Source organism: Megalopta genalis, chromosome 6, assembly GCF_051020955.1.
Source record: "Megalopta genalis isolate 19385.01 chromosome 6, iyMegGena1_principal, whole genome shotgun sequence".
NCBI classification, from domain to species: domain Eukaryota; kingdom Metazoa; phylum Arthropoda; class Insecta; order Hymenoptera; family Halictidae; genus Megalopta; species Megalopta genalis.
This window is the reverse complement of record NC_135018.1, coordinates 11485338-11509993: the sequence shown is the minus strand read 5'-3', so window position 1 is coordinate 11509993 and position 24656 is coordinate 11485338. Positions and strand designations below refer to the sequence as shown.

General features: G+C 32.9%; 4 non-coding genes across 4 annotated transcripts; all 4 read right to left on the bottom strand.

Moving 5' to 3' along the window:
- Positions 1–4667: 4667 nt before the first annotated feature.
- LOC117226304 (U1 spliceosomal RNA) lies at positions 4668–4830 on the bottom strand. Its single transcript, XR_004491756.1, has one exon. It is a non-coding gene; the product is annotated as a U1 spliceosomal RNA (small nuclear RNA).
- Positions 4831–7841: 3011 nt separating this feature from the next.
- Positions 7842–8004, bottom strand: LOC117226323 (U1 spliceosomal RNA). The gene has a single exon (XR_004491762.2). It is a non-coding gene; the product is annotated as a U1 spliceosomal RNA (small nuclear RNA).
- A 1872-nt stretch (positions 8005–9876) lies between these two features.
- LOC117226319 (U1 spliceosomal RNA) lies at positions 9877–10038 on the bottom strand. The gene has a single exon (XR_004491760.2). It is a non-coding gene; the product is annotated as a U1 spliceosomal RNA (small nuclear RNA).
- A 1780-nt stretch (positions 10039–11818) lies between these two features.
- Positions 11819–11980, bottom strand: LOC117226314 (U1 spliceosomal RNA). The gene has a single exon (XR_004491759.1). It is a non-coding gene; the product is annotated as a U1 spliceosomal RNA (small nuclear RNA).
- Positions 11981–24656: the final 12676 nt, after the last annotated feature.

The following is a 24656-nucleotide window of genomic DNA, read 5'->3' as shown; positions in this document are numbered from 1 at the left end:
TTAAATACATTACATATAAATCTTTTGCTTGAGAGATTTCGTTAAAGAGAGAACGTAAAAATTCTGCGAACAAATGTAGAAGAAGGAATTGCAATGAAAGAATTTCTTCTACTATACGATAGTAAAAGTTGTAAAAAGAAGGAAGAGATGTTCAGAAAGAGACCATTAGCGCCGTTTCAAAGAAACGAAAGCACACTTATAAAATATACATTTTTAGCCTTCACTCGGCTGCGAAAAGCGCAGCTCATCAGACAAATATCTGACAAGAAAAATGTATTATTAAGCCACCATTAACCGGAGTATTTGAAGAACATTGATTAGAATTTGCTCGTGGACGTCTTCAATGAAAAAAGAATGACAACACAAGTAGTCTTGCTAACGAAAAGAAGAAAAGAAATTCATTTAAGCATTGATGGTTGGAAACAGTATGTACATACTTCCACAATCTTTGAAGAAATGAAAAAATTTTCTAGCGAAGGTTCTATAATAACTAGATTGTTTTGTATTGGAGCAAGTCACTTTAGTCAAAAATGCATAAAATCCGCAGTCTAGTGATGACACTGTTTGGTATATATTCAAATGCGTATATAAATACATTATAAAACGTTATAAAATGCTCTCAATTAATCTGTATAAATGTTAAATGTTTACTGACTTACGTAATTACAATGTTATCACGTAATCTTTCAAATCAAATCAAAATAAGAAAAAGTTCAAGTGTATCGCTAATGTTCCATAGTTTATTTAAAAGATTCCAGTTCAGAATTATAATTAACAAAGTAACAGTACCTACAAGCTGTGTTAGTGTTACCTAAGACTCTCTTGGAAATGCACGCAATACTGAGGTTCCCGTATGATACTGTAGTCTGTATGTATCTACGATTCGCCGGAGTCACTCTCGTGCTACGAGCTGTTATGTCAATCAGTCCCCTTTCTGAGTCGGAATTATTTGGTTCATGGAAAACGAACATTAGCGTTGTACCCTTAGAACTTACCATGGCAATTGGCAATCATGGTTCCTTCGGATCGTTGCGTCTTTATTGCCCTTGATTGCATAACCACGCAATGGGTAAACCCTGCAGATGGCAAGAAAACAGCAATATCGAAGTTGACTTTACGACACTGCGTGCTAATAACGTTATTTAAAGGAATAATATTTTCCGATCAATTATTCTTTATGCGTTATACTGGATTAGATAATGTTTTGCTAAGTACATACATTGTAAATTTTAGCGTTAATACTTCAATAATACAATAGAAGAATACAATTCTCTTATTAAAAATAACCCGAAATGCTAGAAATATGTAGATAATTATATCAACGATTATTTCCACGATAATGTAATTGAATCTTACAAAAAATAAATGCATCTAATTTGAATCAACGACAGGTAAAAGTTACTAATTATAATGAAGCAAATCGTTTTCATTTTTAATTGAAAATAATTTTTGAAAACATATACCTCATTCTTTTTCAATCTCGCATGCTAAAATATGTGTAATAATATTTCTGTTGTCACGTAACAATGATTTTCTTTCTCCATTAACTTCTATTGTCCACTTGTAATAAAACTTGTTACAAACTTGTATTAAAAGGCTTGATAATTTTACGTAAACGTTTACGCACAAGCTTATCTTTGTTATTTTTATTTACATGCGGTAATAATTTGTTATTTGCATATAATAGGAGCAGAAGTGTTTTATGAAACACTATGAATTCCAATTGGTTATTTCTTTCTACCTTGTCGTTGGGAAGCGAGAATAAACTGATGACTGCAGCGATAAAGATCTTATCAGAACAATGAGGACGGAAAAACGCTTGACTGATCATTCGACATCAGTTAGAAACGATTTCACTCGAGAGTTTCTGTGCGCTCTTAGTTAGTCTGCGGACAAGCCAGACAAATGGCTGCTCACCTCTTAAGAGGACGTGAAAATGCGACGCGTGAGTCGCGTAAGTAAGAATAAGTGAAGCCAGCTAAGTTTAGTACTGGTCGCATTTGCTCAAATCCTACTAAAGAAAACGTCGCGACGCACGGCAAGATGTCATTCTGTCGTATGTGTGAACGAACTACCTTGTTTCACCTATTCGTTCAACTTTTAGTCGCGAGTCTTCTGTGAGATAGATGAAAATATTGGCACATAATCGAGTCAATAAAGATTTCTGAGATATCAGATACTACATCGATAGGAAAATATTTTAGACTACCCAAATGCTACAAAAACATAAACGTTTCTGTACATAATTAGCAATTTTTAATACATACTGTAAGCATAAGTTGTGCAATCATAATTGAAGTATTGATACCTTCTAAACACGAAACGAAACAGCTATTATTTCTTTTCAAAGTTTCGATCAACGGGCAATTTATTTAATATCTCTGTTTAACACGAAGCTGATGGAAAGCCCATTGTAACGTGAAATATACATACATATATATAATGTAGGACGTCACTGTTTATATTCCAACGAACTACCAGGAAGTATGAAAGACATGCAAGTAAATACATATAAGCATATGTGTACCTTCCGTTATACCCTCTAGCAGTACTCGTTCCATTCTGCAAAGCGGATACCGTCTCGTTCTTTATTCTTCAAAGGCTCCGATCAACTATGGAAATTCGTAACTGCTACTCAAGCCCGACCTAGACAGACGTCCGCCCGATTCAAAAGTACGGATTTTATTGAATCCTGTTTCGCCCACTTTTATTGCTCTTTTGTGAAACGATCGGTGACATCTCCTTTGAAGGCATCTACATATTTATATGCATGGTTATGTGCAACTCCGCTAACAGCTATCTATCCGATACATCCGTCGTATAATGAAGTCGATGTTAATTTAGCGCACGGGTCGTAGAACACCGCCTCGATCGCTGTTGTCCCCGATTCAAATTCAGACATGTTGCGAAAATAGAAGGTCGAGGTTATCATTATTTCATCAAATTCGAATTAATCGAGAGTACAAGCTCTCAAAATTAATAATCACATCTCTTTCGAATACGTGTTACCCACACACTGGTACATTTTATTAAAACTCTTATCAGTCTAATTGTTAGTGTATGCACAAAATACTATGCCAAGGTTATAGATAAGAGTAAACACAAATTCATTTTCTCATAACTGAATTTAATCATGCCGCAACGATTCTTCATTTCAACAAATAAGATTAAGAAATTATATTTCTTGATAACAAACTGTTCATATATTCATTCATGTATTCATTCATGTACGTACTCTGAGTAAATCGATTTAATTACAAGTTCTACCGTTCTCGAATACTTGCAAAAAAGTGTTGTGATACGTTTTGTAAAGAAATGATTTTTTTTGATAGTCTTCTTTCGTTACAAATGAATTTCTAAATTGATTCGTTTCTCTAAAAAGTTCCAGAAATAAACGATGATGCGTAATTTGCAATCGTACTGTTTAGAACTATTTTTATTATTTTGATATGAATGATATAAATTGTATCAAAATTGGAGAAAGGGAGCATTTGGCCAAATTCTCTTGCCGGCTACGAAACGCGTCTACCACTGTACAAATGAAAATACGAACGTGTTAATTCGCGTGAATTTAAATATACGTGGAATGGAGATCTCGAAATGCACAATACACATGTACTAAAAATGACACAGACTGCAACACGGGTCTATTTAACATACGTATACCTACATGTATATTTATGTCCGCACGCAATATAACGGTCTCTAAGTTTTATCGACTGTAATCAAATACTAGGGGACTGTACAAAAATTAACATATTCCTCTGAATTTTTTCAACGAGAGGATAAATATTTGTACAAGTTAGAGCCTCGTAATTATCAAAATGGGACATTTTATTCGGATGCTGAAAACTGGAAGTCGAAAATTGGCAAACGGAAACTGTAGAAAACAGTTAGAAGTTAATTCTGCAGTTTTAAACAAAATTATAAATTTATAATCTCATTAGGTGATCTAAAACGTAAGTTTTATAAAATAATATGGACCTGTTCATGTGGAAAAGATTATCTTAGGAAATATCTTAACTTCCAGGTAATCAAACTTTTGACATTTACTTCGATCTAAAAGTTATATAACAACCAACCCTATGTACATTATTTTATAAAAAAGTTTCAATGTTAGATTAGCAGAAAAAATTAACTGTTCCTGAAAAAAAAATTAAAAGAAATACGACATACAGTTAATACAGAAATACATAATGTTGTTGTAATAAGATGACGCAATGTTTTAAATTTTTTGTTAGTGAACTTTTATTGTAACTCTAATGATAAATCATATAACAGCGATAAGGTACAAGCACTGAAAGATATAAAAAATGTCCAGATTTCGCATAATTATTGGTTGAAAGTCTAGTTTATTGTTTGTTGCTCATAGAAATTTTAACCGATACAGATTTTACAAAACGCATAATTTAAATTTTCATTGTAAAGTCGGATAAAACATTCATCATTTAAAAATTTTTTTTGTCACTCCAATCAATTGGAACTTCTGCAAAAATTTGTTTAAACATTGCATAACCTAAAAAAGCTAGTCCTACTACATGCAAAGAAATTCAAGATTCATTTGATTAAATGTTTAAAAAATTATATCCTCTTAGAAGATGTCGCAACTGCTTCCAATGAGTGATTATATTTATGCCTACAAAATTAATTTTATATAAATTGATTATCCGGGAGAGCGCGAACGCAGTCCCGACTAACAAAAATTATACGTCCGAGATATCCACATTAGGGATATTCGCAGGGGTCAAGCTCTACCGTAGTGCAATGGCAAAGCCTCACCCTGGAGGAACCGCCTTCATGATCACGGTAACCTCTACGCCAGGTAAGTATGCTCTCCCTTCTTTTCGTACGATACTTAACATCTATACCGTACATCTTTAACTGCGGAAAAGCATTTCATCCCCTAAGCACCCTAGCGGCCGCTTAGTGAACTGTTACCCCCAAAATAAGACCAGTTTTCAAATTGGCCCCTTAGGTAGAAAACTTTGTTATACCTCGCCTAAGTAATGTTATTGAATCGGGATTTCCAATAGCACTGCGAGTGCAGACATCTTTAAAGATGTTACATAAATTTTTTCAGACCTTTCTAAAAACTATTACCCGTTGAAAAATACAACAGACATACAGACTGATGGTTAACAATCCCAGTTAGCGTAAAAAAGTATTTACAATTTTTAAATGTTAAAATATATGATTATTCAAAAGAAGTGTCATGTTTTCGGATTATAATAAAACATTAATTATTTGGGACACAGATGGTTCTTCTTTATTTTGAATATATAGCTTACTTCACGACATGAATTGTGAAATACAGTAGTATCATTCAATAGCTCCACAAACTTTAAATTTTGTATCGTAAATCATTTTAATCAACTTGTACTAATCCCATTTCTATCTAGCAGAATTTATAATGAAGGACGTAAAAAATACCGAGCAATGCCTTTTCAAAAATGTTATACTGCTGAATATTTCTTTATCTTCCATTCTCTGCAATTATTCTCTAAATACAACATATTTAGAATATTTAATCATTACATCTTCAGTTATTGATAAATTAGTCTTCATATTTTTGTATACAAGTTCAACGTTTTAAATCGGAATAACCGTGTGCACGTTAAAAAAAAATTGCGATATAATTTCCTTTAAAATAAATCGTAAGGTAAGAGATTAATAGCTTTCTTTGGTGTGCTGTAATATTACGTGTAAACATTAAAATCATAATAATATTACATGGCGTGATCCTCGTCTGATACGTTTTCTTACTTTCGCGCCATCATTCACGTGTAACTGATTTTAAACAGACGTTTGTATCAAAAAGTGTCGTTAAATCCATTTGAACAGAGAAAGTACAATCTGAGTGTCGCAGTAATCGGTACGTTGGATCAGGTATAAACACGAACTTGCTCGTACGAGTAGGTCGTACATCACTCTTGTTTGCGAGCTGGTTGGTGGGAAAGGCGTTGTAGAGACGGGATCGTGTGAATGAATGGTGGGGATACGATGTCTGACAATGAGTGTAACTCATTGTCAGCTGTTTGATCTCAAGAAACTAAGGAATGGGATGTAGCCTCTCCGCTTTCAACTTTAACCGAATCCGTGCCCATAACAGGAGCTCATAGTTGTACTCCCAAGCTGTCGCGAGCGCTCGTGCTCGTTTCATTACTTGCTGTCCATATTTGCACTAGGTGATCGAGATCGCGGATAATCGCAATCTATTGAATCAGGATCTTACGGAACATTTGCATTTTGAAACTACAGATAGAGATAATAAAAGACTTTATTATACAGTAAGGCGACATTTATTCGTCATTGATTCTGCTCTTCTTTCAGACTTTTTCATGTATAAGCAATTGGAAAATTGAGAAGCCAATCGCTTTTAAATCGATAAGAATTGTTCAACACAGTAATAACAGCATTTCAAAAAAATAAAATACAAATATTCACTCCAAACAATCCGTTAAGAATATAAATTAGTACCTTCTCCATGATATAAAAATTCCAACAAATTCGAATTTGAATCAAAATGTCAACAAGGTGCGCGTACCATTTTGATCAGGTCTCGTCTACGTCTTCAGAAACCTTTTCTTTAATGTTATGTAATACCTATCCACACACCAAACCGTCTGTGAAGACCATTAGCACCACAACAAAAAATGGATGTTTCTATTTTTGTCCTACAGACGAAGCACAGTGTAATGGTCTATGAAGTGCGTTCAAAATTTAAGTTCCAGCAGAGGAGAAAAAAATGCCTGCAGAAGATGCGGTAATATCGATTGAATATTAGAAATCTGAGGGCATGCAAAACCAACGAGCACACTAACCTTTCCGACTTGCTAAACAGGTTAATTTGAATGTTTAAATTCCAGACCCGTTCAACTCAATTTGCGAGGACTCGGTGTCTGTTTAATTCCTTTCCTTCGTCCTGCTGGCCACCCCACACTTGCATCAACTATCGCTAAGCCAGCCCGTCTGGCCTGTTAACTTCTAACACGTCTTCAGCGCCTGACATACGGAAATGCCAGACAGCCTCTCATATAGGTGCCATGCGCTTCCTGTATTGTTTAACTAGAGACCGTCGCATTTGCTCTGCTCCTAATAGCTTCGCAACCTTCTAATCGCCATTCTATCTAAAAACTTACAGCACTTCTTACATCGCACGAGGCTCTTTAAATTTCGTCTCCGTTGACTTTTCCACACATTTAGATTTACATGTGCCGGTGATTACGAAAGCAATGTAATTCAGATATGTTTCGTTTAAACAAATACTTTCTTACTTATATATATGGCTATATGGCTCTCTTATACTTATTCGAAAATGCGTCTTTTACCCACGTAACAGTAAACCAACCGAGACGAGCAAAATTAAGTCAATGGTTCGAATAAATTACTTAATTCAATCGGGCATTAGAATAAAAATGGCAAAAGGCCTAAATAAATACAGTTTTTTTATCGTTATAAAGCGACACACGTCAGATTCTATTATGGCTCGATAAGATTTAGAGTTATCGCTCGAATATTTTCATCTATATCTATCATTCAAAAAATGTAAATTAATTTTTTAACTAGTTTTCACTTAATTATCAAAAGAAAAAACTCCACGCTATTCGATTCCTTGTTGTTGAAACTCTTGTGTGCATGCATGAAAATTAAATAAAATTTCAAATTTAACCAAATTTTATAAGGTTTCAAATTAGTTTGACTAATTTCGGTGGTCAAATATTTCATTAAGATGGTTCAGCTACAAATTTGCTACATTTAATTAATATTCGTATGAAACTGTAAAATTATTTAGTTAAAAATACATATGTCTATTATCTAATTAACTTTATAAATTAATTGTTCCGGGATAGCGCGAACGCAGTCCCGACTAACAAAAATTTTACGTCCGAGATATCCACATTAGGGATATTCGCAGGGGTCATTCTCAACCCTAGTGCAATGGTTGAGCCTCACCCTGGAGGAACCGCCTTTATGATCACGGTAACCTCTACGCCAGGTAAGTATGCTTTTTTCCTCTCCGCGGGTCTACTTAAGCTTGTAGCGCACAACTGTTGCAGCGAGAAACTTGTTTCCTGATTGCGCTATACAACGGCGAGTTTGGGAACTATTCTCGTTGCTGATCCAGTAAGTTATAATATAAAGCAAGTTACATTTAAATTTTTGATTGAACCGCTAAAATTGTGGAGCAACTTCGTGATCGTAAAATCAAATCTTTAAATATAACTTCTACTAAACCGAATCATGAAAATAGAATATTATATGTATACAAAATGTTTTTAATATGTGTGAGAAATATTACCGAGTAATAGTTTATTATGTACATTTACGTAGAGATTAAAAACATAAATAGTTAATATTTTAAAAAGTAGTAGTGCCGCTATCACGATGTACATAATTGAATAAATATGATCTAAAGCGTACCGAGTTTGGTTTCATGTTAATTGGAAGAATCTGATCACAATATGTTAAAAAAATTTTCATACATAAAACATTAGAAATAAAGAAGTTAAGACATTCTTTTCATTCTAACATTATTGTGTATTCGTATTAATGTACACCGATATGCTGGCCAATGGTTTTTAAGTTTGCCGACTGCACCGATTCTCCCCCCCCCCCCTCACACACACACACAAGATGTCGGTAACTACAAAGGCGAGTCGCGAGACTCGGAGAATCGCGTCCGGTTTGGCTAAGTTGTTCATTTTTTATTCCAAACTGCGGGACTATTAGGAAGAATTTACTGCATTTGGTTTCTAAATTTGATTTCTACAGGCTATGTTTAGTATTATAAGACCTTCCAAATACAAAATTTTTGTTTTAAATAATCTAAATTTTTTCCTAATTTCGTATGTTTAACTTTTACTAATTTTTATTAGAGTTTTAAAAAGGGTACCAAAAAGTACCTCCATGAATTCTTACACATTCATTAGTGGCATATTAAACTTCAAATTCGTGTTGGTTTAATTAACTCATGTTTGCTCAAAATGGAAAGAAAAATAAAAATCCATATTAAGACGCTCAGCTAAGGCTTTCTGCGTAGTGTTTTGAAGGAATTTGTTGCAATTATTTTTAAACTCATGGCATTTGATAAGTACTTTCATATGTATTCAGTTTTATTCTTATAAATTATATACTTAGTATTGAAATTATTTACAAATTTGTAATTTTTGAATTTAGTAATAAAGAAAGTATCATAAGTATCATATTAGATTTGATATTACGGTCGAAAATTTTGATTTTGAAACGCGTGTATTCACTGTCCAGGTCGTTAACGTAGTCTGTCTAGTTCTCATTTGAACTACATATAAATTATTTTTCCATGCAGTGAGACAACAAAAAATGTACATGTGCTTATTAGTAACTTATCCAACGAAGTTCTTGAGGATCAAAATATAAAACTATAAAATACTATCGAGAACACAATTAAAAAAATACATATAAAAACAAAAACACAAGATTACAAAGATATAAAAAATTATTTATTCTTAGATTATATAGCGAACGTAATAAATTATTTCATCTTCCTAAAAACACTTCCTACAAAATCCTCCTGCGTCCTTGCTTGATGACTAACAAAAGATGTATGTTTTAAGATGTTATAAGGCAATCTGATTTCTTTGAAAAGCAACCGCCAGTGTAAATGATATTTATAAAACTCGCTCAAAAATTATGCCTACACTAAATGTACTTACTTTCTAATGATATTTGAAAAACCATCGGTAAATGAACACGAAAAATAATAAAAATATTCTACCTGTTGATTTTCTTATTATCAGCAAATTGTAAAAATATAATTAAGAACTAGAATATTTTTCAAAATTTAAAGTTCAAAGAAATACTAAAGAATAAGGAATTTAATATTATAAATTGAATTGTCCGGGATAGCGCGAACGCAGTCCCGACTACCAAAAATTGTACGTCCGAGATATCCACATTAGGGATATTCGCAGGGGTCAGCTCAACCGTAGTGCAATGGGAGAGCCTCACCCTGGAGGAACCGCCTTTATGATCACGGTAACCTCTACGCCAGGTAAGTATGCTTTCATTCCCTCGCTAACGTAACTTGAGGTCTTCGCTGTACACTTTTAAAAGCGAGAAACTTCTTCAACGATGACGCACTCTAGCGGCAATTTTTAGAACTACTGTACAGGCTGTAGCATTTATGTGCGTAAATACAGCTAGATATCACGTTTGGATAAAAAGATCTTAAAATCTATATCTACTTTTTATTATACCATCAAATCAAATTATTTAAAATTGAGTACACTAGTAGCTATCCTTCTAGTAAAATTTATTTTTCATCCCTGACCTACTAAAATACTGATTAGCTATTGAAATCCTTTCCATTCTTATATACATAACTGCAAATAGTAAAACAAATATATATTGATAAAGAAGAAGATAAAGAAGAAGTGAAGTGTTTTAATTAGACTGTATATTTTGTTGTTGTATATTTTAATTATAGTTACATTCTTCAACATTTTATTTAAAATATGAATTAAAATATATTATATTTTATAAGCATCTATAGAATGTATTGTTGCATACAATAATATTAACTGATGGCAATATTCTAAATAGACTAGAATTGCATTTTGTTTAACGAATTTTTGATATACTTTGCTTGTAATCTATTTGCATTATATCCCCAGACAATAGACGCTATTTTAACATATTCTCTCGGTTAAAATTAAAATTACCAGCTCCTTTAAAATCCGAGTTTTAAAGAAAGAACTTCTCTTGACTGACCGCAACAACGTTTTCTCCCGGGAAATTTTTTGTGCCGGAACTTCATTATAAACAGATGTTTTCGAAATATACATACATATACATACAGTCTGCATACTTTCTTACATACTTTTTATATTCCACGAGTATCCTAGCTTTTATTAATTTTTGAAAGTAAACCTTTCCCAAACTTTGATTTTCAAATACACATTTACCAATAAAATATAAATATGACAAAAATAAACTGCCATTCATTATTAATGATCCCAAATACTGCAAATTCATTAAAAAATTTCACAGCGTCGTAAATCCTGCTACATTGGTTTCACAACTCCTTTGGAAACGTTGACTGTAGTGAAATCAATTGCAATAAGCATAAAATTGAGATAAATTAATTGGGATTTCAGAGGTGTATCTTTGACTATTGGCTATAATTATATACATACGTTAAATTACCAACAAATAATTGCACCAAAGGTCGCTCCCCAATTTTTTTTTCTGTTTAAGTAGCATTAATATTTTATTTATTAAGTTACAATAGACTTATCAATAATTAATTATACTAAACATGATTAGACATTCAAAAATAAGCTTCACGAATACCTGTTTAATCAGTTTTCCAAAAATTTAGTGATATGTTTACGTTTTGTGAAATATATAAAATCATATACTATTATTCTTTTAAGATATTGGAACATGAAATTATCATTTTTTAATATGCTTGGTATTATGTATTTGTGTCTATAAAAAATTTCATTGTACGAAAGGTGAAAATGGATTTACTGCACTAATAATGATTTGACAAAAATATTGTAGCATACGCACAACGGTAGTAACATTAGCACCGCAGTATATATCCTATTTGCTAACAACATTTTCCTTTGTTTATAAGAAATGCTTAAAAATTGCCTTTAATTGTCATGTCAGAGTAAAAACTTCAAATTATATTAAAATTGCGTAAGTACGTAGTTATTGAAAACAGTAAAAAGAAACATCGAAATAAAACTCGGTGTTTTTGTATGTAGTAATTTAACGTATATCTTTAAAAATATACTAAGGAACTATTTAATTATGTTTAATAATTATTTATCCGGGAGAGCGCGAACGCAGTCCCGACTAACAAAAATTTTACGTCCGAGATATCCACATTAGGGATATTCGCAGGGGTCAGCTCAACCGTAGTGCAATGGGAGAGCCTCACCCTGGAGGAACCGCCTTCATGATCACGGTAACCTCTACGCCAGGTAAGTATGCTTTCAAACCCGACTGCACGATATTTCTTACAACGAGGTAACAGTTTTAGAAGCGAGAAACGAGATCTGTCAGGACGCAACGTAGCGACGGGTTTTTGAACTAAACTAACGGCACCCCATGTAACGGTCACTTTCAACCCCATTCAAGCTAACGTAATAGATATACATGTTATCCAGCTGTAATCATTGTTGCAATTTTTTTTCACAATGCAAATAAATGTTAAAATTTTAAGATTGTGTTATTCAGTTATTCAGTTATTCAAACTAGTTTCAGGACAGTAATAATTATCTACCTTATTAGATTAAAATGTTAATGATTTGCAATAAATTGTGTTGTTCATGGTTGGATGACAAACAATTCAGATAACTGAGTGTTAGGGTAATTGAAGTTCTTCTGCAATAAAGAATCGATAATAAATTAATTATTCAATTGTACAATTACAAAATCGATGTGGTAACACACAATGTTTTTATGATTACTAATTTCGATAATATTTTAACATAGAAATATGTTTTTAACCTATGTTAAACTTACAAATGATAAAGGTATTTATTGAATTATATTTATACGTATTTTGTTATACAGATACATATACTGTCATATTTATATTTTCCAATTTCCTGTCCAGGTTAAGAAAGAATCAACTAACCTGGATATTATCTTCTTCACTGAGAATGCATTATAGTTGTATGGTTTACAGAATTCTTCAGCTTTTGCCATCGCGCAATTTGTAATAATGTAAGATCTAATAAAGTAGTTAATTACGGTATTAGAAGTTATTGCTTATCGTAAATATTTATTATTCCTGTATGTAATAGCAACGTTTTTCTGCGGGTTGTTTTGAGAGACAATAGAAGGACGCTGTATTAAATTGCGATCGTAACACAACATATGACAAACGCTCCAAATCGTTCATTGAATTCGCGATTTCGAGCACAAATGGTTCAATCGCCACCACCGCTGTTATCTTCTTTTCATATTTTTTCTCTATATCGTTTTTTATTCTATTATCAGTGCACCAGCTACTATGTGCCATGCCAATTATAAAAATCTGAATAAATAATATGTACATACGTTTCTACATAATTTGTCTTATGAACTCAATATTTTCGTAATTTGTACGAAACAAAAGTTTCACTGTGTAATTTACTATACATATTTTTACACAAGCATGGAATAAATTAAACACAAACAAAATAGTCAGAAATTGTTGTACGAAGAAAACAGCACGTAATCAAAAAATTGTAGTCTAAAAAGATTAATCTGAATATTTCTTGCATTCTTGATTGGTATGCAATAAATTTGAAAATATTGAAATTATGCAAAATATCGAAGAGTGATTGTTATTGTATAAATTTTAGTAAATTGAAAAATTTGTTCATTTTCAAAAACAAAAAAAAAGTGCATGCATACGTTTTATATTTATACAAGATACAAAGTATCTACGATTCATACAATAATCGTATTGTGGATAGTACTGTAAACTGAACGGAAAGAGTAGTAACTGTAGAAACGAATACACAAAATCGATTATTGGACGAACTCGCAGTCGGTACTGATTCAAACTGACGTTGTATTCGATGGCTACACGTTGACGTATTTCGTGTGACACGAAAATAGTTCAAGTTATATATAGTTATAATAGTTATATATAGTTATAATAGTTCAAATTATGGTTCAAGTTTGTCAATCTTCAACTGACTACGGCGTAAGAGACCGTACAATCTATAAATTTATTTTTAGATAACGATATTTCTCATAAACGATTTGAACAGTTTGCCGAAGGAATGCAATATATCTATAGATAGTTTTAATATTTAAGAAATTCATACGTAGAGATTGTGCTTGAAACGGAAGTAGTAAATGTAAGAAATATTAATATCGTAAAATATAATGATTGCCGTCATCTTTATACATATATTATAGTTTTATGAACGGAATAGTAGGACATATGTATATTGTATTTTAATTTTGTAATTCAAACCTCGGTAAGTACTTTGAATCTCTTCCACACTAAACGTACAATGTATTGAAATGATGTATTGAAACGCAATCTTATAATTTTTATTAGACGAGACAAACCAAACCCAATTAGGGAAGAGGAGATACGATTATTCGAGCCTTGCGCCTCGTTTTTATAGTTACCGATTGTCAACAACTATAAAAGCGAGCCATAAAGCTCGAATAATCATTTTTATTTCCAAGCTGAGAGTCAATTGAGGGGAATTTATTGTACATTTCTACTTCAATTCAAATTATTTTTCAGATATTTTGTCTGTGTAACTGAAAATCAGAGATGCTTGATCTCACCATGTCAAGGTTTAACACTATCAAACGAAGTTTTAATATCATCACTTTTATAACACGAGATGATTGATACATACGTATAAAATTACTAACAACATATATTAACAAATTACTATTTATTTTTTGTTCAAAATTCGCCATTCAATAAGTTTGAAACTTTTAACAGGTGAATTTACTTTCTTTTAAGTCTCTAACATGAATTACAACTTTAATAAACATTTATGTTTGAACAATTTCCTAATTCTGAAATTAGAGAGTAAAGCATTAACATTTGATAGTTCAACGGCGAAATGAGAGTAGCATAGTACCAGAAAATGTTGATAATCTCGTAATCTATTTCGATTTGCAACACGGTGCTCGAATTTTTAAAGTTTATTGGCATAACAATAGGTATCTCACAACAGCTGACAATTGCATAATGTTGTGACTTATGAACTAATTTACATCTTAATCCGTGCGCCCATTGTTCGACGCTATTGTAGCTCAAGAGCTTACTGTGTTTAGGGTGGCAAACTTCGAGGTGCCGTAAGAAGACTGCGTATTTACATTCGTCGATTGCGAAAGAGATTCGTGATTAGTGAGAAAATTCATAATTCGCAGAAATTAAAATTGGTCATCATGAAAACAAGATTATTATGCATCACTCCTTATCAAAATTTTCGATAACTTGTATAATGTCGAGAATTAAATAGTCAAAATAAGTCAATTTTATTTAAAAATTTGTTTTAATTTTATGAAATTTATGATAAGTTCATAACACTAAAGTTCATTGACACTAAAAAAATGTTAAAACTCTTACAGTTTCTTATTGTGTTAATATTGTTTTATTTGTAGTATTGCATATTAAGTCATAAGAAATTGAAACCGATTAGGTTTATAATTTTTAATTAGCACATTTGTGAAACTAGCTTTTAGTATATATTATTCCATTTATATTTATTACACAGTCGAATGAATATATGCATTTATCTAAAGAATAATAAAAACAGTTGAACATCATACGTTATACGAAGAGATTATTTTTCGTTAGTTGTGGAGAATTTATGGAAATTTTTTCATACAGTTTTTGAAGGCATCATTTGTCAATATTGAAACTATCATTTCAGATAGAAACATTCATTGGTGAATATTCTGAACGTGTAATTAACAACTTGCGATTTCACTTGGTATTATAACAATTTGGGCAAGTATCCACTCTCAAAATGTCAAATAAAAGTGTTCACCGTAGTTAATTAATTTCATCGTATTTAATCTTCACAGTCTCAGAATATGGAACGTTCAATTGTACATCAATCTCTAAACGAATAGTAAGCGGGGTTGCCATCGAGCGAACGAATATTCCAATTTTCAGATGACACAGCTTGTCTTTTTTTCTTATTCGTTCTTTCTCGTCCGGCACTTGACTCTATTAAGCCGCTTCCAGACCCTGCTATTCTGTTCGGTCTTATATTTTCATTCCCAGTAAGTTCATTACACAAAACGTGATACCGATCGGAGTAGGCTCAAACGCAATATCGTTCGCCGCTATCTTACAAATGCATCTTTTAATTAAATTGTATTTCCTTAGATACATTCGTATCTACCGATTCGAGTCCGTCAAATTAAAAAGGTTCTCCTGCACCGTGTCCAATGGAAATGCTCGTGCAATGTTTCGCATCTGTCGCTGGTGAGAATGTTGATTGACAGAAATTCTTTGCATTTTAGAATGATCGATTTTCACGATATGATTTTAAAAGAGTTTTGATTATTTTAATTGATTTTATTTGACAGGGATATTTTATTGGGTCTGTGAAGATTAGTATGAATGCGGCTTTATTTGCAACAGAAACGAAACGTGATTTCAAAAGGGTATTGAAGTGATGGATAGTGTGAGGTGTGGTGATCGTAGAAACGGGTACTGGAGGGTGAAGAGGACATGGAAAATTGTCAATCAGTACGAGCCATCTAGACTTGATTACACCTCGAGCATTGGATTTGCAGTTTGTTTCGATGCTTTGAAAATGGCTAGCTAAATTTTTATGCTCAATGAAGCTTGTCTGCCATTGTATCAGTTACAGATACTTACGGTTTTATTATTGATCTGCTTCAAAAAATGTATATATCATTTTATTTCATTTTATATATGCATATTTTGTATGTATATAAAATAATATTACAAACTAACATAGTAACATTTGCATCAATAAATCTATGTTCTCCATTCTAATATCATCTCTATTGTAATTCTGTGCATAGTACATATAATTACACATAATATATTACAGTACATATAATATCTTGTTATATACGATAAAAAATTGTAGGAATTATTAAGGAATTGACCGAAATTAGAACTGAAGTGTTACTATGATATTTGACTGACTATAGAATAAATTTCGATATTTTTCTCGTATTCGTAAATTTTTAATCGGTGTTTCTAATAGACTTTTACGAACTAAATCTTTATATTTTATTCAATTTTCATGTGGTATTTTTGAGAAAATTAATACTAACGAGAAGAAATGAAATTTTTAAACTTGGAAACATCCTGTGCTTCAACTTTAACAATTACATATATAGTTTTAATGAATATAGAAGTAAATTGTGTAATGTTATTTTCTTTTGAATGTGCTTAGTATTTGTTTAATGTTGACTATTATACGCAAAATGACTATTAAAATAAAGTTATTTCGTGACACAAGTATTAATTGAATTCAGTCTAGAATGAAGCATTTTCTTTGCAAAATTCGATGAAATTGATTGATTGATTGATGCACGAAACTTGACACATTGTGTGTGTGTGGTGAATTTACTCTTTATCAATACTGAAAAGAGAATTTCGTATTCATTTTGAACAACCACAGTAGTTCCAATATTTCCTGGTCGTTTAAAGACTCACACATTTGAGTAGTATACATACAGTGCATTGTTCTATTCTCGGTGGATTCTATGCGAAAAAATTCAATGCGAAACACAATGTTTGAAAGTAAATGGATACTAATCTAAATTTCGCTTCACTTGTTTTGCAGCAACAAACTAGTTCATAGTATTCAAACCGCGCAAGTTCTGTACACAATAAAAATAATCTATTTTTCCATCGTCACCATAATTATTGACAAACAAACTTCAAAATACGGTGCAAATAAAATTTACGCTTTATATTCATTTCATAATTAGACACAGTATGTATTGCGTTACAGTAATATATTATAGCACGATCGGTGAAAGGTTCTCGTTTCAGCGATAACTCATCGTCACATTCTAAGGTAAAGAAGAAAGCATCATAATTTGGGCTTCATTATTAACAACTGAATTTCGTGAACAACAGCTCTTAAACAATTTTTTGCCATTGTTTGCTTCTTTTATTTAGTAAATCGCAGAGATTTTTAATTATTAATGATTCAGAAACGAAGTCAAAACCGCAATTTCTTACTTTTGATTGACAGTCGTTTCATGCAACAGAAATAAGAAACAAGTTCGGTAAAGTCTACATGTTACAGATTACGGATTGTATGTATTACTTAAAGGTGGCAATCCATCTCTTATTCAAAGCTCGATAACATCGTCCAGAAAAATCGTATATCAAGTTTCAGGGAGTTGTTGTTAAAGGAATGCTTCAATTTCAACGCTTTTAGAGTCATTTCAATTTGTAGCATTTTCGAGAAAAATATCTTGAATTTCCTAAGCGCTAGATTGTGCAAAACCATCTTCAGCTGCGAATGTGGAGGCATCAAACTTTAAAATTGTTGTAGGTTTATTTTTTCGAAACTGCAATAGTTTAAATACACACAATTTTTTGAAAATCAGGAAAGGATATGAAGTAAGTACAATATATTATTTTGTAACGTTGTGTGTATGTACTGAAATAAGAGTTCATAGGAGGGTCATACATGAATGAATCAATGCTACACGTGCAAATGTTTGTCTACGTGTGTGCGCGCGCGAAAGTGTCACAACCGTTCTTGCCCATTCATCTTTAAGTGCCTCGACGTGTAACTTCACTCGGAGAGAGTGAAAGTACACTCACTCTTCAACTAGTGTACGCAGAGGCTTAGAAATGACTTAAGAAAGTCTTTTTAAAAGAGCAACCGAATAAAGTATACTCTTCTTATAATGTATGTGAAAATGTACTTAAAAGGTTCCATATAAAAATATAATAGAATCTAGTTATGTAGCTCCCTATTTTCATATTTGGGGGGTGAAAGAAGGTTTCAACTATTTTTCTGAATGTGTTAATAACTAATGGATATCAAAAAATATATATGTATAAATGAGCTTGTAAATTGAGCCAAGTATAACGCAGATAATGATACTATACGAAAAACAAAGCCAAAGAGTTCTCTCGTGCATTAATACTGTTAGATTTTAATTAGTTAAGTTAGTGCCTGAATAATAATTTACATTTTCTGTAGAGAAATGCTGTCTGGTGATTTACAGACAACCGAGTAAGTAAGAATATGGATAGATTTCAATTTGCTAATTGCTGAGAAGCAGTAATAAGACAGTAAAAGGTTTTTGGACATGAGAATCGAAACGGGAACTGCGCGATTGATATTACTGTTTCCATCTTACGTTAAGTCAAATGCAGAGAATTTATTTAACCAGTCCAACGTTAATGGGGCACCTGCCCGAGAGAGAAAAGAAAGATGAAGAAATTTAATTAACCACTCGTCCAAAGGAGAAGGTAATTTTGTCGCACTTCCAAGGAATCGCAAAGGAAGTCTGTGAAGGGTGGTGGCATTGGACGTTTTCTCAGACATACAAGATCCAAGATGTGAGTGGCAGAGTCCTGCTTTTCCTTAAAATCAACAGTTAAAACAGTACTGAGGTGGCACGAAGGTAGGACATTTAATAGATTAGGTTTCCAATTTACGAAAATGCTCTCTCATTGATATGAGTGTTCTTAAAGAAATTCAAGGCATTATTAATTGTACTAATTTCATGAATCATTAATGAATGTCTTCAAGAATTTACTTGGCATTTAATTAATAAGTATTACATTATACTACATCCTCACTTTAATCGCAGCACTATCAGAGTCTTTACTCAGTGGTGAATAATCGAAAATATTATTTTTTTAAAGTTGCAGATTCATATGATAAAACTTAGAAGATGAAGAATAAAGAAAAGGGTTAGTAATTTAGATCACAAAGCTTTTTTATTCATAACATTATAACCGTTTTAATTTACTTATCGTACATGAAACTTGTGAGTTTTCAAAAGAGGTCTATTACTTAATGAGAGACATATAGTGCAACCACGCGAAACTGTATTCTAAATAGAAAAATAAGTAAAAAATATAGTCCATAATCTCCGTTTTTGTTTTGCGTTGCTTTTAAACCAATATCGTTTTATCGTGTTAAATTCTTTTTTCAGTACTGGGTGAGCAATTTCTCGGATGCACCAACAGAAACAGGACACCCTATACATGCATGCAGTGGATCACATTGTTGGGCGTTTCAATTTGATCCGCTATTAATCAAAAATTTGTCATGGTTCTTTGCTGTACGCATTCATTAATCTCTGATACACGCAAAAACGTACACCCTGTATTATAGTGGCACTCTGGTAAAAAAATCTCACCTATCTAGTGCACAGTACACCGTGGAAATTAGTATTCAAAAGGACGATAATATCATGTTAACGGACTTTTCGTCTCAAGGAACTTGCGGAGTATTGATTTTACTAAACCTTTAGATAAACTGTACTGAACACACAAGTCCCGCCTGATCGGCGAATTAGCGCCGTTCAACTTTTCTGAACGATTTCCATCCCCCCGTTTAGTATCATCAAACTCTAGTCACTTCCTTCGTAGTTCAAACTAAAAGTATATGCGATCCTTTGAGTCGTTGAAACGAAATACAAATAACATCGCCAGACTGTGCAAGTTCTATTTCATCGCAATAACTGAAGCGTTTATTTCGAACGCGTTTTAGTGGGTATTCTAGTGTAAAACACGCCCGTTTTAAATTTTCTTTTGCAAAGAAACTATAATGCTTTCTGCTTCCATATTTTTAGGAAACAATTGTATCTATTTTACATCGTTACAATCTTTTTTATTCGGAAAAATTCGAGAACCGACTAAATGCTTTTGTACATAATTGTCCAATAGAGAAACCTTGATTACTCGTCTAGGATAAAAAGAACTGAAGCAAATTCTTAATTAGCATGAGTTTGGCTGCAGCAAGTACTGGAACGAAAGAAAAAGGTCTATACTAAAAAGATGGCGACTCTTTAAAGTTTTGGTACTAATTTTCATCGCTTAATTACCTTTTTCTGGTTTGAGAAATAGAAAAAACGAAACTCTTAAAATTCATTCTAACACAGGCTTGTAGATTGATTGTTTTGAATGAACGAAATTAGAGATGTTAAAATATCAAATATAATAGTATAAACAAGTAGTTTAATTTTGAAGTTTTTGCACCAAGCATGTGGATTGTTTGAAACACTATATATAGCTGCTCCTTTTTCAATATAAATTACTTGAATTTTACTCCAGTATATTATTATCGAATGCAGATATGAGCATCACCGTATAATTCTTGGGGAAAGGAAACGAACATTTCCATAGATTTCCTTTCGTGTTCCGTCTCACACTGCTGTTCGCCGTACCGAGCACTATACGTATGTATATAGTCGCCATAGTTCCCACGAACCTTGTATATTTGCCAGATAAGTGGAAAGCCAGTGACGTAGGTCAAACTTTTGGTGGATTTACGGAATCTCAAATCGTACCAACGTAAGCGGATCTGGCCTCTCTGGTCAAACGAGTAAAGGTCAGCCTTGTCCGGTGAAGTGGTAGCGAAGGAAGAGAGAAAGTGCGGGTTCCTCTATATTTGAGAAAGGGAAACACAGAGTTGATGACCCCTAGAGAAAGTACAGATGAACGGAGGGATGAAGAGGATAGAAGTGACCTCGCATTCGCCGCAGAGAGTCGTCTGATGAACCACCTGGTGGACGCGCATTGCTTCTGAGAGCTAGAAAGCAAAGTTACAACAACGTGCTTCGTTTCATCTCTCTTAGTCCTTTCATTCTCCCTCTCCCGCGTTTGTGTTACAAGCTTCATACGCTAATGCTTTTAACCCACAGGTTAGTTACCCAGTTACTTTCAGTCTAAATAACGAATTACTGTTCTTACTTGACAATGTGCATAAACGAAATATTATTCTTCATGCTTCTTGCTTTTGTTTCCGTCTGCATAGAAGATACGTAGGTATTTCATGAAAATGTGGAGAAAAGCATAATTCAGTTTTTCTCGTCCATTTCATATGATTTATTGTTTCGATAAATATTTTGAATAATGCAGAATACACTGTCACAACATATGTGCAATTTTAGTAGGAAAAAATCGCAAAGTATACAAAATGATATGAAAACGCCAATAATTTTACTTTGGAAAAGAAATTTAAAGTTTGGAAATAAATTCGTTTTCAACGATATTCAAACATGTTCTTTAGTGAACTTGATTTTAAGATTACCATATAGAGTGACTTTAATGTTATTTTTGTTTATTTGAAGTAAGTGAATTTCTATTTCCTCTCCACTTGAGTTTGTATTTCTTATTAAAGTGAGAAAAGTAAAAATGGTTGGATTTCTGGATCTTCTGAGAGCAGCTGCAGTGAAGGTACAAAAGGAAATACATATTACCGAATGGATTGAGTGTACCTTTTGTAGCGTTTGGTATTATTGTTCGTGGCAGAATGAAAAAATGACGTTGGTTCTATGTGCGGAGGGTGTGCGAGTAAATTTAATAACCTCCAAACGAATAAACACTAGACAATTAATTAAATAAAAAATATTGAAACTTTTAATAGGTTCTATTTTTTGGCTAGGGGGTGTAAAATTAAAACACAGGCTCTATCGAACTCGTGTCATTGACTTCTTTTTAGAAACCCAATTTTAGAAACCCAAGCAATGCTAAAGTTGTAATAACACCGGAGGATTATAATACCACGAACAGACTGACAGCCAGACGTTTTATCGGGAATCTAATTATTGACGAAAATAATGAAGTCGGAGTGGGTAACAGGATATAAAAGAAGGGAAAATGCACTATCTCATTCGCTTCTATGCGCGATATAACAGCCAGTATACACTTGATTCAACAAAGCAAATCAGACTTCGACACGCGAAGTCGGTATGAAGCATCACGCGAGGTCGACCTCCCTCGGTCAATCTTTTCCCTGACTTTCTTAGCCTTGCCCACGCTTCCTCCTAAAATTAGTGTCAAGCTAATTCCGAAGCAGAATTTAGAAAAGTTTTCTTTGATCGTATGTTTCGATGTTACCCCGCCTAACTCTCTACAATCAGCCCTCTTTTTCTTGCTATATGCCGTTTCCATGAAACGGCAATTGCTTTGCATTGCAACGTGCATTATGAAAGTTCTTACCGAGTAATTTTTCGACTGCCTAACTTTTATTAGACTAAATGTGCATGCAATTGTAAAATACCACGAAAACGCATTCGGCTTGTGTATCGACGATTATTAGAGCGTAATAAATTTTGCCTGATTAATATTATAGATTAATTACATACATGAACTCTTAATCTTGGAAAAGAAAAATTTGTACTTACGTTTTAAATTATTTTTTAAATGATCGTAAAAACTCACGAAATAAGATAGAACTGTTTATTATAAAAGAACAAGGATGTAAACTATTTTCCTATATTCATTTCGCTATTATTAACTCTAGAAAGATCAAGACATGAGTCACTGATAAGATCGTATGATAATAGAATCAAATTCTACATGATCGACGATTTTTCAATGCCAATGTTGAAGTTAAAAATAACAATAATTAATATTTTCGGAAGAGTAGACCTCCTTTAATTTTTCTTGGGACAAGACACTCTCTCATAACATAGAACAGTACGGGATAATTACATTTAAAATATTTTGGACAACAAATTTTGCTTTAGAAATTCGACGGGTAGAAAAATTTTGAGCTCGTCCAGCAATGTTGTATTGTTAGAGCTAACAATGCTATCAAATCTAGTTACCCTGAGGACTAATTTTCTATGCTGCAGTCTCATGTAGTTCATCAGCTGACTGATCCCTTTCGGCAGAGGGCGTGAGAAAACAACTGGTTTTTAGCGATGTCGGTATTACCAGCTCGAAATCGCAGACTTAGGATCCGTACGTACAGACAGTGGCATCTTATGGACTTTCCTGTTTCAGCTTTGGTGGACTTTAGTGCCCCCTTACCATATCGTGTCGCGATCAGCATTACCGATAGTTCACGAAAAATAGACACGTTAACAAGATGCAAATATCCCGTATATTTCATTTTTACTACGAGTGCTGAATACATATTATTTGGAGGGAATAAGTGTGTACGGCAAAAATATTTAAATAGTGGAAATAACATTTATGAAATATGTAATACAGAAAACGATATTTTTAGTGTAATTACTTTATGGGCAATTGAGCAATCATTTTTATTAATTATATGTATAATTAGTGGTATATATACATTCATAGATAAATTTATAACGATAGTAAATTTATAAGCTTTACAGTGCTAGCAATTTTTTTAAGCCTCGGCGAATAACAGATCACAACATTTTTAATTTAATATTTATTTTTATTTGTAATAACATCTTTCAATATTTATAGAGATATTGTTACGCCTCCAAGATTCGTATGGATCTCAAGTCTGTACCGTCAGTACCGTCGCCGAAAGAAATCGCTTGAACGCTTTCATCGCAAGCATCATTCTAAAAGTTGGCAACGCTGTACATTTTGCTACCTCGGCACAGAGTCGGTAATTCAGACCCTAGGTCAAAAACGAGTATTGCATGCAATATTGGATCCTAAGTCTTGGACGAAATATTGTGCCCGTTGTTATCGATGATTCATAATATTAGACTTTTTAGTCGAAATCGAGTATTTTATATATTTCAGTCGTACTACCATAGACGAGGTATTCGTCTGTGATACTGTATTATCTAAAATAGAATATAGAAGTGCATCTATACCTCGTTTGCGGTAAAAGTTAAAAATTATATTTTCCTGCAACGCAAATTACGGTATAAGTTCACCCATTCCTCACAATAAATTGTTTTCAAACTAAGAGAATAAATCATAAAACAGTATAAATAGTTCCACCAGAAAACGATAAATGCAGTCAAGGAAAGTTATACTGAAAAACACTGCAGACAATTAAGATAATATCGCAATAATTGCAGATACGCGAGGTTCCCATCAAATTATACGAAGTGTTTCTCCATTGTCGAACGCATACCGTTTGATTAGATTTGCAGGAAAAGGCCAAGTGTTATAGTCCCGCAGAGTGATCGTACATTACCAATATTGTTTTCTGTCTACCCTACCGTCACTATGGAATGCCTGTGCAGTCTTATACACTCAATGGTCGCAAGCAGTACAA